Raw genomic sequence first — 15,770 nt, 5'->3', positions numbered from 1 at the left:
TTACTTTTACTTGCTCTGTCAAGATATTAATATTAAGATTAAATGTTGTCGAGATTTTTGAGATATATTTAATGTGTCAAGAGATTTTTTTTTATTTATTCATTTTGGAAAAATAATTTAAATTAATTTATGTATCTGAAAAAAGAAATTTCATTTTTTTACTTCGCTGTATTGATTTAGCAATTTTAAATTTGTACCCATATGAATCCGACTTGGTTTAAGGTCATTTTCGAAAATTATTTTTATCCGTATGTATAGTATTGTTGGTGAACCATTTAAACTGAGTTCCGGAGCTAGTCTCACAGAAAATGTACGTTGTTTTTCAAATTAATTTGGAAAACTGTTCTTTGATATCATGAAAGACAAGTTTATGTATTTTGTAAAATGATTCATCAAACTTGGATTTCTTTTAATATATTTCGTAGCTTTTTAATTAATTATAAGCATAGTTTAAATGTTTTGACAAGAAAAAGAGGGAGCATTTCTAATAACTTATGTCAATTAATTGGGTTGATAAATGAATACCGAATATTAATTCATGGAATTTCATTTAATTTCCTTTTATTAATTATGTATTCCCTTTGTAAAATTAAAAAAAATTGAAGGTGACGAATTTCTTGTAATTGTTTTGAATGTGACTAAAAAAACATTTAAGAGAACATTCAATGAGAGTTAGAGATTATCCTAAGGGGTCGGTATACCAATATAATTTTAAAACAGTTTCTTTTAAAGAAACTAGCATCTGACACGGGTCTTTGTTTTTTTTTTCTAATTGTATGTTAAATTTTTGAAGTATTTATTATATTTAAAAAAAGTGTTAAATACATAATATAAAAATAATAATTTATTTGTTAAATACAATAATAATAGTAATATTTTAATTTATTGTAGTTATTTATTGTTTTTTATTTTTTATATAGTTTTTTATACCAAATTAATATTATACGAAATATAATAATAATAGTAATAATTTGTTTTATTTTTTAAATACATTTACATACATTTATTGTTTGACGTGAATATATTTATTGTTTTTAGATAAATGTAAAATAGGAATGTGTGTAGATATTACAATATGTCTTTTCAGCATTGCGAAATATATTTGATTTGTGACGTTTGCTTTTTCATTTGTAGATTTTTCGTGTATATCAGTTTCTTCGTCATCATTTTTAATAGAAGTGTTTTCTATTCTACCATGTTCTTTCTATTCTTGAAATATTTGCTGGTTTATTGGTCTTTTATCAATGTTTGTAAGTGTTCTGGAATACTTATTAAAATTAAAATAATTAAAAGTTATGAATTACTGTAGGAATGTCCTTTTTGGTTATTTTGGTTATTGATTTTAAGATTAATTTTTATAAGTTTATTAAAATATTTTATTTATTATAATGCTTTAGTAAAATTTATTTTGTTATACGGAGATCTATTATCTCAAACATAACAATGTCCTGTAATTTAAAATGATCCCTTATCTTTAGGGGTGGGCATGGATTAGATTTTTAATGATCCAATCCACATCTATTTTAGATCCAAATAATTAGATTAGATTTTTGACCCAAATCCATATTTTTAGTAAAAGTAGTTTGGATTTTTTTCAAATCCAGATCCAAATATTTGGATCAATATTTAAATCCAATCCAAATATTTGGATCAAGTTCAAAATCCAGAATCCATTTTTTATAAAAGAAATTTAAATTGAATTTTTTAAAACTTGTGTCATTAAGGCCCGGATGGGCCCGACGACCCGGACGGGCTAGACGACCCAGACAGGCCCGTTCGGGTCGTCAGGCCCGTTCAGATCGTCGGGCCCGTCTGGGTCGTAATGCTCTTCTGGGTCGACGCGCCCGTTCGTTTCGTCGTGCCATCCGGGTCGTAAGGCCCGTGTAGGTCGTCAGGCTCATCCGGGTCGTCAGGGTCGTCAGGCCCGTCCGGGTCGTCAGGCCCTTCTGGGTCATCTAAGTCATCAGGTCCGTCCGGATCGTTGAGCCCATCTGAGTCGTCCGGCCCGTTCCTATCGTTGTGTCCATCCAAGTCGTAAGGCCCGTGTAGGTCGTAACACCCGTCCGGATCGTCGGGCCCGTCTGGGTCGCCGGGCCCATCTAGGTCGTCCGCTCCATTCGAGTCTTTGGGCCCATTCGGTTCATCGGGCCCATTCGGTTCGTCAGGCCCGTACGGGTCGTCGGGTCCATAAGGGTCTTTGGGCCTGCTTGACCCGTTTGGGTCTTTGGGCTGCTTGACTTGTTTTCGTCATTGGTCCTGCCTGGTCCGTTCAGGTCTTCGGGTCTGCGTGACCCTTTCGGGTCTTTGGCCTGACCCGTTCGGGTCTTTGGGCGTCCCTGACCCGTTTGGTTCTTCAAGCCCGCTTGACCCATTCAGGTCATCGGGCTTGCTTGGCCCGTTCGGGTCTTCGAGCCCGCTTGGCCCGTTTGGATCTTCGAACCTGCCTGGCCCGTTCAGGTCTTCGGGCCCACCTGGCTCATCAGGTCATTGGGTCCGCTTAGCCCGTTCATATCTTTAGGCTCGCCGAACCTCTTATGATCGTCGGGCCTGCCCGATTCGTATAGGTCATCGAGCAAGGCTCATCCAAGTCTGAATTTAGCATAGTCCATCTCAACCTTTAATCTAACCCAACTAAAAATTTAAATTGAAAATTTGGGTTGGATTTTTTGGATTATCCACATTTAAAAATCTTGATTTATAAAATGGATATCCAACCATAAAATATATAAAATGTAGATTAGATTGAAATCTAGATCCATTAAATGGATTTTAAATGGATTGGATTTTTAATAAAATGGATTATAAATGGATTGGATTGGAGCAAAAGTGGATTGGATCAAGAAAATTAGATTTTTTGCCCACCCCTACTTATCTTAAACGTACTAATTGATTAATATAATTTTTACACAATATTATATATGATACGGTAACAATGTCCTGTCCTGTAGTTAGTATTTTATTTATGTGATAATATAATTTTGGCACTTGTAAGTATTAATTTATCAGTATGGTATTTTCGGTGGATTTAGTTGTAGATCGAATATAGTGAATTGAATTTATAAAGGGTTAAATATGTTTTTGGTTCCTCAAGTTTCAGTGAAATTTGAAATTAGTTCGTCTTCAAAAGTTTTGACCAATTTAGTCTTTTATCTTTAAAAATGCGTAAATTTAGTCCTTTTAACTGAATTTTGTTAAGTTTATCTAACGTTTCAAGCACATTTTATGATAGTATTTGAATTGTTTACACTGTTTGACACATTTTATTTTCAATGTTAACTCAAATATTATCATAAAATATGATTAAAATGTCAAAGAAACTTAACAAAATTTGGTAAGAATGATTAAATTCACGCATTTCTAAAGATGAAAGGCTAAATTGGTATAAAGTTTTGAAGAGGAACTAATTCCAAAATTCACTGAAACTTAAAGGACCAAAAACATATTTAACCCATTTATAAATGAGTAGATTGTCTCCATTGAATAGAAAAACCAAATGTGAGTGTTGAGTTCATAACTACATTATTTATTATTATTTTGTGGGTTGGTTGACGGTTGATATTGCTTTAAATGATAAGGCAGTTTTCTTCTCCTAGAAGTATATTATAGAATTTGTAACATAATGTTATCAATGAATGGAGAATAAAAAAGAAGATTGATGGTATGTTTTTTGTGAGTTTTGATATTTTGTATTTGCATTTCGATTTGTGTTATTTTGTAACCTCTTTCAGTTACGATTTTACAATCAATTATCCTTGAATTTTTTCGGTTTTTATGGTTCATTTGAATATTTAGTCCTCAGGTATGGTTTTTCAAATCTTCCTTTGTATATCTGTTTAGTTCAGTCTAATTTGTATAATGTTATATACCAGACTGGTTTCATTAGCTTGTCGAAAAGCTAATTTAGATAGCTTAAACATTTTATTAGGTTGATGGTAATTAATTTAATTTTATACGAATTAGATATATAAACCGCAAATATTATATAATCATCATAATTTAGATATCAAAGTTAACACATTTTTAATTTGTTATACATTTTGGAATATTTCTCTGAATACAACATTTGTTGTACAACTCTGTGGTTTTTTGTCATTATCATAGATTAAGATCTTTAATCCTAATTTACTCTAAATTCTAGAAACAACAACATACAACTGACCATGGCTAAATACTGGTTTTGGCAAGTATAATCCAACATAAGATAAAGATTGGCCCTATGACTTGTTTATAGTCATAACATAAGATAACATAATAGGAAATTGTCTTCTGATCAACTTTAATGGCCATGGAGATTGAGATGGGGACATAGACATACGTGGGATGTAAACCTCATTTCTCTCTTTGTTTCCAGTAATATTCCTTGCTCATATTACATGTTTTGCCAATCTTGTAATAATTAATTTGCTTCCATTACAGAGGCCTTCTACTTGATCCAAATTTCTTAGAAGCATTATAGGTGCTCGTATTTTCAGTTTGATTTTATGACTGGGTATTCCAGACGTTGTCAATGAATTTAGGAATTCTGGAGTAATGACGTCGTAGTCATCATTCACTGGATTGTCGCATCTATCAATTGAATCTGCACTTAGATATTCTTTCTCTTCTCCTGCATAGTATTATTAATAATCGTCATTAGACATATAATACAAACATAATATATATGAACTGTGTAAATATATATAGATATGTACCAGGAATTAAGAATAATATGTGTTCATTGATTTCTTCAACAGTTTCTATTCGACTCGCCAATATTGCTCTACTCTTCAAGAAATTAGCATTGCTATAGTTCTGTAATAGATAAGGATATGTGCTTGATACTATTGCTTTGATTGGATCATTAAAATCTGAAATCAGAAATTCTGGTGGTGTTTCAATATCCACTACTCCATCATTTGGTTCACATAATAAACCATCACCAAGTTTAACTATCCAATCTTAGAACTATTGAATTTCTGAAGCTGTACTTGTTTCTAAACCTGTTTGTAGTAGTCTCATGTTCTTGGTTAGTGTCATAACTTGACAATGTTCCCAAAGGTATGATGCATTGATTGTTGCATTTACAATGTCTGACCGAGTCCCTCTAGGAATGACAAGTAGTATATGTCTAAAATCACCTTTAAACACTACAACTTTACCTCCAAAGACTGAATTCGATTTTTTGTGGTGTTTCATTACATCATTAAGAGTTTTGTCTAATGCCTCAAAACATAATTTGTATGCCATTGGTGCTTCATCCCAAATAATAAGATCAACTACTTTCAATAATTTCGCTGCTTTAGATCCTTGCTCTATGTTGCAAATTGAGTTATCTATGGTTGGGATTGGAATTCTGAATTTAGAATGTGTTGTTCTTCCTCCTGATAACAAAAGAGATGCTATACCACTCGATGCCACTATTAATACAATTATCCCTTGGAACGTAATGTTGAAGATAAAGTACTCCACATGAAAGTTTTTCCAGTTCCTCCATATCCATACAAAAAGAACATTCCTCATATATTGTTAACAACAGTTTGGTTGACTTTTTCAAAAATTTTCCTTTATTCATCTGTTAAATTTTAATCCTCTCATTAAATGCTCATAAATCAATAATGACTATATAATTTGTACAATTTTAGTATAGCAAGTTAGGTAAGAATTATTTACCTCTCATGGAAGTGTAATATTTTTGAAATAGGTTATGTTCATCTACAACATTATAATCCACTTCAGAGTATATTAACATGTTTCCATAATAGCTGTAACAAAACCATCAGGATAAGGCATAAATGGAAATTGTGTTAGGCTTCTTCTATTTCTTTGTAACATCTCTTCTAGTTGCAGTAATGTTAAGTTCTTCAAGATGTCATTGCTTAATTGTTGTTCTGCATGCATACAAATATAGCTAGTCAAATGTTTATGTTAAAATATTAGTTAAGATTTTAAAGCGGCCAAATAAAATTTACAGTACCTGGATTTGAAGCTTTTATTCATTCCATATATAGTATGCCGTCAGACAACCATTGCCAAGTTTTTTCCCATAGTTGGTGTGGTTGGTTAACACTGTTAGATAATAGCATTGTAACAAAGTTTTCTTAGGTAGTGTCCAGAACCGCAATCATTTTCTTCTTTGATGGCTTCTACATATTCATTATCATTTGCTAAAAATCTGGATGCCTCATAGGCTTCTCTAAATGTAGGATACAATATATTGTCTACAGTACTGATTTGTTCGTAAGATAGTGACCCCTTTACTACTGTTAGCATTCTTCTTAGATAGAAAAGTTCTCCTGTACTGGACGACACCTGAATTAGTCTTTCAATTGTGTTTCCCATTTTCCTTGGTTTCCAACATCTATCTTTCTTTACATATACAAACTTTGATACCATCTGTGCATATGTTAAGCTTTTAGCATCTTCGTAGTTTTTGTCACATTCCATCCAACTTGTGAACATGGACTCTGCAATAGTTGGCTTTCTAATGATATCATCAATATAAACATCATCTTTGAAGTACACTGCTTGTTGTCCAGGAAGATGGAAAAATAATCTTTCTACAATGGGTTTCTTCCGTGAATCGAAAATGAAAAGATCCTCTAACATGCTTCACATAACGATATATATCTGTAATCAAGGTACTGTTTGATTTCATCTGATGGTTGATGTATAACACCAAATTCATTGCTATTATTAACTATAGCAACTGTTATCCTGTCATAACCTTTGTTGATGTATTTAAATAAGTACTTGATTGAAGTACTTCTGTTGCATCATTCAACATTGATATGAGCTTGATATTTAAGTAATAACTTTGGGTTATACAGAACCAAAAAACGGTTATCTATTGAAACATGATTCTTTACAACACATATTCCATTGTCTCTTCGACGATAGTGTGGGAAACCATCTTTTGAAATAGTTGTAATGCTTTGAAATGTTTTTGGGTAGAAGCGTGAGTATTTACCATTCTTCATGCAAGGAAGGGATTTGTTGACTACTCCACAAGGTCCATGAATCATATGTTCATTAACACATTGATGTAGCTTTAGATTTTGTAGTGGACATGGAATTTCAGCTGAAATTGCTCTATCAATGTCATCTATAGTTGGGTATTTGCTATTTTGGTGCAAAAACAGTAGTAGATGTGCATGTGTGATAATGTATATTTTTACCATTATCTAGGCTATCTTTTGCTAACAAAACCAACTCCTCTTGAGCTTTTTACCCACTTAATCCTCACTTTTACTTTGCTTTTGTGAATAAATACAATACGGGTTACATAGATATAATTATACCACTAATCCCCACTTTTGTGACCAATTTAACGATAGGAAGCTTTTGTCTCAACCCAAAGAAGTTGTCAACCAAAGAAGAAAGAAGAAAAAAAAAGCCAAAATTGAAGATATGAACATAGCAGTTCAAGGCTGAGCGCCATTCTTCTCACATTTTTGGGCGCTGAGCGCCAGAAGCCAGCGCTGAGCGTTGATTGGCTCGCAATTTTTGGACGCTGAGTGGTGCGAGGATGACGCTGAGCGGCACCTGAGCTAATGTTGCAAAATTAAACCTATTTCTTCTAGATTCTCGAGGGGAAACGATCTTTGGCAGTGGGATGCGTAAGCAAACTCGTTTTGGAGAGCTTGGAGGTGTGCTAGGGCTTGTGGGCACGACTCCTTCTTCCTCCTTGTATCTCTTTCTCTTCCATTTCTTCCATTTGCAAGCTTGAGCTCTCCATGACAATGGAGAGCTAAACCCATTTTTGTTGGGGTTAGATGTAACCACTGCACTCTTATGTAATTGCAATGCTTTGAATATATAAATGCCTCTTTCATTGAATGCTAGTCTTCTTGTTTCTTCACTTAATGCTTGCATTGATTTACCCATCCATTGAATGATTTTTGGTTCATTGGGTGTGGAAATATCTTTTGAAACCTTGATTTGGAACAAGAAAACTCAATGGAGCTTATACTTAGGAACAAGGCTTGACCCATTGGTTGTATTAAACCTTAGTGCATAAAGCAAATTTGGTTATTAAGAGTTTAAGGAATTGACTCTTAATAAGGAAATTTAGGCTTAATCCATTAAGGAATTAGGGTTTGAGTAAAATTGTGGGTTGGCATTGGCATATTAATTTAGAGGGTGTAAAATTGTAGTTGCATGAGAGCATAGTTTGTGAATTCTAACCCCGACAATATCCGTTCATATCATTTCTAATCTTTTCCATTCACTAAGTGCCTCTAACTTCCAAAGTTCAATTTTAATCATTTATGCAAAATTTAATTTCATACATGAAACTCAAAATATGGATTCATTCTTTAGTTTAAATTAGTCGCTAATTACCCAAATATTTAGTATACATGAGTCTCTTGGGAAACGATATCCTGGTCTTACCGGTTACTACTTGCTCGACCTGGTACACTTGCCGGAGTCTTAACAAGTTTTTGACGTTGTTGCCGAAGAGCCATGTCTAATACTTGACTATTGTGTGATTTTTTGACTTATTTAGACTTAATTCTTTTTTTAATGTTTACTATTTTTTTTAGCTTTATACACACATTATTTGGGCTAACTTGTAGTTCGAGCTTGTCTTTTTTATTGCTCTCTAGTGTATGCAGGGTAGGATCTGTACAAGGAGGACTGTGTCTTTAGAACCACTCCTTGCTGATCTTGAGATAGAGAAAACTGCCCGTAGAAACAATAGTGCCATAAGGAGACGACGAGCTCAAGCACAACAAGTTGCCCTTTACTCTCCTGCTTTAGAAACTCTTCCGTCAACTCCTCAGAATCTTGATTCATTTCCAGAGGAAGAAATGGCTGAAAATCCTCATGGTGATGGTAGAGATCGTGAAAGACGCACTTTGGAAGATTATGCAGCGTTCACAAGCCCTATCAACTTTAATGGTATTGCTTGGCCGACCGTCAATGCCACCAATATGGAGATGAAGGCAACTCTCATTCACTTGGTCCAGAGTAATCAATTCAATGGATTAACTCATGAAAATCCATACACTCATCTATCAACTTTCTTGGAGATATGCAACACGGTGAAGATCCATCAAGTAGTAGATGAGGCCATCCACCTAAGTCTATTCCCTTTCTCATTGGCGGGAAATGCTAAAGCTTGCCTAAAACGCTTCCCACAGAATAACTTAAATGACTGGGATGATGTGGTGGCCAAATTCTTGAACAAATACTTCCCCCAGTCCAAAGTCAACAAGGGAAAGCAAGAGATATTCGCATTCCAACAAGATGTTGATGAGTCCTTGGGTCAAGCATGGGATAGATTTAAAGGACTGCTAAGGAAAACTCTCGTTCATGGGTTCGATCAACGTACACAAATTACATTTTTCTTGGCAGGACTTAGATCCCAAACAAAGCTTATGTTGGATGCTTCAGCTGGAGGAAATATCAAGTGGAAGACACCGGAGGAAGGCTACGAGTTGGTAGAGAACATGGCAGCTAGTGACAATGACACTTATAATGAGAGAACCCATTTGCAAAAGAAAGGTGTCTTAGAGCTTCAATCCCAAGATGCCTTGCTAGCTCAAAACAAAATCATAACTCAACAACTTGAAGCTCTCATGAAGAAACTTTCTCAACTTCCTCAAGAACTTCAAAATGCGTCTCTAGCTCAACATCAACAAGGGCAATGCTGTGAATTGTGTGGGGAAAACCATTCTAATGGACAACGTGCCATGCAAAGAACATTTTAGGAGGAAGTTAGCTATATGAGTAATCAGGGCCATTAAGGAAATTTCAGTCAAGGATGGAGGCCTCACCAGAACATGGGCCAATCAGAACCCTCTAATAGACCCCCAACTCAACCAAGTTATCACCATCCCTCTTTGACTGACAGAACCTCAAAGCTTGAGAACATGATGTTGCAGTTCTTGCAAATGTCAATTCAAAATCAAAGATACACTGATGACTTGGAGGTGCAAGTGGGGCAATTGGCTGATCAACGAGGAAGTTCTTTTTCCACCAACACCGAAGCGAACCCCAAAGAGAAATGTAAGGCCATCTTCACTAGAAGTGGAAAGGAGGTTGGGCTAGGTTCTAAAGAAAAGGTGGAGGCTAGAGAAAAGTAAAAGAATGAAGAAGAGATTCAAGAGGAAGAAGTTGATGAAGAAATTGTCGCGGAAGAAGTTGATGAAGAGATTGTCGCGGAAGAAGAAGAGAATAAAAGTGAAAAGAAAAGATAAAAAGACAAATTTGTTGTCAAGCCCATTCCATATCCTCAAAATCATTCAAGAAAAGAGAAGGAGAAAAAATTAGCTCGGTTCAAAGACATATTCAAGCAACTTGAGATCAAGATCCCCTTTTCCAAAGCACTACAACAAATACCTTCTTATGTAAAGTTTACGAAGGAATTCCTTGGCAAAAAGAAGAAATACATGGAAGGGGAAACCATTGAAGTGCAAGGGAATTGTAGTGCCTTTATTCAGAAAAATCTTCCTCCAAAATTCAAGGATCCGGGTAGCTTCACCATCCCCTGCACCATTGGAAATCAAGATATGGGGAAAGATCTTGTTGACTTAGGGGCTAACATTAATATGATGCCCCTATCTATGCTTAAAAAGATTGGTGGTCTCAAAGCCAAGCTAACAAGGATGGCCTTGCAGTTAGCAGACAACTCCGTCAAATACCCCTATGGCGTGGTGGTGCAAATAAATAACCTTAAATTCCCAGTAGATTTTATGGTGATGGAAATGGAGAAAGATGAAGGGGTACCTCTCATTCTTGGGAGGCCATTAATGAAGACAACAAAGGTTTTTATCAATGTGGATGATGGAACGCTAAAATTGAAAGACCAAAATGAGGAGGTGACGTTCAATGTTCTTGAAGCTGTGCAAGAACCGACTGATGAACAAACTAGTCTTAAGGCCATCAATGAATTCTTATCTGTGACTAGTAGACCTTGGCAAGCTTCAAAGTTGCTTGAAAAGTGCTCTAATTATTTCTCTACGAAAGTGAATGAAGAGAAGGAAGAGAAAGATGACGTTCGAGTTCACCACCACTCTTTGATGGGAACTAATGAGCTTAGACTTGGCCAACTAATTGTGATGAGAAATGAACATTTGAAGATTTCTCCTAGAAGGTTCAAGTCAAAAGGGGCAAAGCTATGAATTATTAGAGACATCAAAGTTGATGGAAGGATTGAAATTGAAGCTCTTTATTCTAGAAGGACTAAATTGGTGACTAGTGATCAATTGAAGTTGTATAAGTGTGAGGTTGGGAAGGAGCACACCAAAATCACCAACCAAGCTTAAGCGCCTTACCCGTCAGGCTCGTGATGTTAAACAAGCAATTCTTGGGAGGTAACCCAATGTTCTCAATCGTTTCTCTTATTTCAGTTTGTTGCTTTAAGTCTTATTGTGAAATTTGGTGTGTTTGTGAAAATTGATGCCAAGTTGAGCATGTTTTTCTCTTTGTTTTAAGTCATGTGTGCATCAACCTTTAAATGTTGTTAGTGTGGTTTTAGGGTGCTTTTTTAAGTTAGTCTTAGCTTGGTTTTTTTTTTGAATACATGTTTGCATAAGTGTTGAGTGCCAAGGTTCAAAGGTTGAGAGAAAAAGCATAGAAATCAAAACTCTGCAGCTTTAGCGCTTAGCCTCAGTCAACGCGAAAAATACACCTTTACAGCTTCAACGCTTAACGCTAGATTTGGACGCTCAGTGCCACACTAGAAAGATTGAAATTCTGGTTTTTGCTAATACAGCGCTTAGCGCTGGAAATCGGCGCTCAACGCTGGAAATCGGTGCTATGCACGAGCTCGTGATTCAATTTGTATGAATAGTGTTTTGGCCCAATAAAGCTGACGCTCAACCTCAACCACTCTCACTCTCACTCTCCCTATCTCGACCCCTCACTCCATTATTCCCAATCCTTTTCAAACTCAAACCCTAATCTCACAATCCCCACTCCCAATTCCCCAATTTCATGAACTAACCTAGATTCTGCCCTAATTTCAACGATCACCATTGCTGCTCCCACCGCTTAGCCTCGCCTCTCATTCAACTGTCACTCACGCACTCACCTCTTCAACTTACAGACCACACAAACACGCACCTCAACACTCAACGAGGTTGAAACCCCTGCACCCACACGAACAACACCATTTTCGCACTCCTCTCCCACGCATTTTTGAGCCAAATCCCTCTCACTCGCAGGCTGAAGCAAATTCTAGGCGCAAGCTCCATTTTCTCGTAACCTCACGAACCTAGGCACTCTTCTCCCTTGCATCCACTCATGTACCCATTCTTGTTTTCTTTTTCTTTTAGTTCATATATGTTGTTCATGTATTAAATTCTCTATTTTTTTGTGCATTTCGTGAACTAAGTTAACGTGCTTCAGGTGTGCTGTGTTGGCCTTGTTAAATTCACTGAGTTGCATTGATACCATGCTCTGTTTTGTGATTTTGATTGAGATATGTTGTTGTTTTGGTTACTCTGAGATGTAATTGTGTGAGTTGGGTCATTCTTGGACCAATTTTGGTGATACTGCAACGCTGGTAACGGTTGGGGTTCAGTTGAATTTGTGATTGTTTAGTCTAGATTAGTTTGGTGTTCTATGTGGTTGCTGTTGCATGCTTTTGTCTAGATTAACTGTGTTATTGCTATTTGGATGGAGCTGTTATGTCATTTTGATTTCACTAAGTTGTTCATCATGCCACTTAATTACCTTGTTCATCATGCCCCTGTTTTGTGGTCTTTGTTGATTCATTATCTAGTTCATGTTGCTGACCTTAGTGTTGATTGAGTATGTATTGAGTGGAACTTTGACCTGAGTATCCAATATGCGAACCAGTCCAACTGGCATAGTTAGATCCTCACGTACTTGCACCTCATCTGACTCCAAAACATGATCTGAACTTGCAATATATTTCCTCAACTGTGAGACGTGAAACACATTATTCAAGTTGGATAGGTGAGGTGGTAGAGCGATCTCGTACGCCGTTGCTCCTATTCTCCGTGTAATTTGATAAGGGCCTATAAATCTTAGAGTCAACTTCCTTGATTTAAGAACCCTTCTGATACCTGTGGTTAGAGTAACCCGGAGAAATACATGGTCTCCTTCATCAAATTCAAGTGGTCGTCTCCTCTTATCAGCATAAGACTTTTGCCTACTCTGAGTGGCTCGCATCCGATCCTGAATCAATTTAACCTTACTAGTTGTTTGTTGTAGAAATTCAGGACCAAACACAAAGGCCTCGCCATCCTAATACCAGCATAAGGGAGTTCTACACCTTCTTTCGTACAATGCTTCATAAGGCGCCATACCAATACTGGAGTGGTAACTATTATTGTAGGTGAACTCCACCAAAGGTAGCACATCATTCCAGTTTCCCATGTGATCGAGTGCTCAACTCTAGAATCGTAAGGGAGATGCCCCTCAGCATATCTGTATTTGCCATTCCCAATCGGTATAGAGCTTGCATATGAGGTTCCAAAAGCTGAAGATGATCTAATTTTGCCTCTAAAGTCAGCAATCGCATATCAATCGTGGGGGTTGCATCTGGCTCAGCCTCTAGCTCAACTTGTTATTTGGCGCCTCCGAGGTCTGGGAACAATTGAGCATAACCTCTGAAAATAGGAAAAGTCTAGTTCTTGCGTTGCTTTCTCCAAAGGGGATATAGAAGTGTCGACCCCTTCCAGGCTGCAAATATGGGTGATGAAAAAGGGATGGCATAGAGAGGCATTGCCAGCAACATTGACACACTGTTGGATCTCATTAGCAATATACTGGCTCACATTCATCACCTGGTTGGTCATGATGATGTACAAGATGGTGGCTCGTCACTCCGTAAAATCAGACACATGGGAGCATGGAGAGATGTTGGCATGAAGAAAAGCTGACAAGAATCGGGCTAGGAGGTGAAGGGAACCTCGCTGAATCGCGCCCCTACGAAATCCTTCCCACGCCAAGCAGAATGTTTAGAGCAGATTTCCAGGCGCCACTCCTTCATCATCTAGTGTTGAGAATTGGCATTCTACATCATCAGCCAAATGGGTTCCCAAGAATTCATTGATCGTTTCAGCATCAAAGGGCACCCTTTTCCCCCTCACATAGCTGAGGAAGGTGGGAGCTGTAGAGGTGGTAACCTTGGCATTGGCATAGAATTCTTTAACCAATGTTATGCTGAACGTGTCAGGGTAGTTATCCAACCTTTCCCAACCGCGTCGACTCAAATCTTGTTGGAATTCATTTACTTCCCCTAGTCTCAGAATGACTTTCCTCTCTGCCACAAATTTTCTCTACATGACCACTGAGAAACGGTCTTCATTGTCTTTAGTGAGGAAGTGGTGAGAATAAATTCTCTCCTTGCGTTTCTGCCCTTTAGTGGGGTTGCCAATGGTTGTCTTGATTCTCTTGGGGTTGGAGGAAGATGCCATCTGTAAAATAAACATTCGGTACAAACGGACGATTCAATGTTAGTTTTGGAATGACAAATTCAATCAAAAAGACTATATCGAGAAAGATAAGGTCTAAGAGAATTAATTGCATATAAAGACTAAGCTAGAACAACAAAACATAGAGTCATTCAAGTGCAAAAAAACATTGTAGCACTAAGGCCTAACAACCCAAAAAGAAATCAGATGACTATTAGAACAAGAGGCAAAAACATGGCCACCACCTAGCCTCTTCAAGAGTGGCGCCAAGTGCCAGCTCTCTGGAAAGAGTTGCGAGGCGCCACCGCCTGGCGGAAAAATAGGCCAAAATGGCCATTTTAACATCCCTAAGGGAAATTATTTAATTAAATAAATAAATAAAAGTTGATATTCAAACGTCGAAATATTATTATGCCCAAACGCGGGAAATTTTAAAACATCGTTTAATATGCCAACATTCAATTAAAGGCAAAGTAATAATCTTATTACAAAACCAAATTTGCGGTACCTTGATAGTGGATGTTCGAGACATATGATAGGAGATAAAACCAAATTTGCAAAGTTGGAGTTGAAGGAGGAAGCGTTTGTAACCTATGGAGACAACAACAAAGGAAAAATCCTTAGAAATGGAGTCATAGGCAATGGATCCTCTTTCAACATCATGAATGTGCTGCTCGTAGAAGGACTCAAACACAATTTGATAAGTATAAGTCAACTATGTGATAAAGGCTTTAAAGTCATGTTTGAACCAAATAGTTGTTTGATATATGATGCACATGGTAGTATTATTTTGATAGGCAAAAGAGTCAATAATATATATCTACTTGACCTGCATTATGCATCATTTAGCATCCATTGTTTTCTTTCAAAAGAGGATGATACTTGGTTATGGCATAGAAGACTTTGTCACATACACATGCAGCATTTCAATCGGCTGAATAGAAAACAACTGGTTGAAGGACTACCAAAACTCAAGTTTGAGAAAGATAGAGTGTGTGAAGCATGTCAAAAAGGAAAACAAACTAAGGTCTCTTTTAAATCCAAAAATGTTGTTTCAACTGAAAGACCTTTAGAGATGCTTCACATGGATCTATTTGGTCTATCTCGAACCATGAGCCTTAGTGGCAATCTTTATGGATTAGTCATTGTTGATGATTTCTCTAGGTACACATGGACTTTGTTTATAGCTTCCAAAAATGACACTTTTCATGCTTTCAAAAGACTTGCCAAGATGCTTGAAAATATAAAGAGTTCCAAGATAGTGTATATTCGAAGTGACCATGGTGGGGAATTCCAAAATGAAAAGTTTGAACACTTTTGTGAAAAGCATGGCATTAACCATAATTTTTCTGCACCAAGAACCCCACAACAAAATGGTGTTGTTGAAAGTAAAAACAGGTC

At 36.6% G+C, this 15,770-nt stretch overlaps 1 pseudogene; it reads right to left on the bottom strand.

The window, feature by feature from the left end:
- Window positions 1–2,247: 2,247 nt before the first annotated feature.
- Window positions 2,248–6,585, bottom strand: LOC114184466 (annotated as a pseudogene).
- Between the last annotated feature and the right edge of the window lie 9,185 nt (window positions 6,586–15,770).

The sequence above is a fragment of the Vigna unguiculata genome, chromosome 5 (assembly GCF_004118075.2).
Source record: "Vigna unguiculata cultivar IT97K-499-35 chromosome 5, ASM411807v1, whole genome shotgun sequence".
Lineage (NCBI taxonomy): Eukaryota > Viridiplantae > Streptophyta > Magnoliopsida > Fabales > Fabaceae > Vigna > Vigna unguiculata.
Note: the sequence above shows the minus strand (reverse complement) of the source record. Positions and strands in the feature narration are given on the sequence as shown.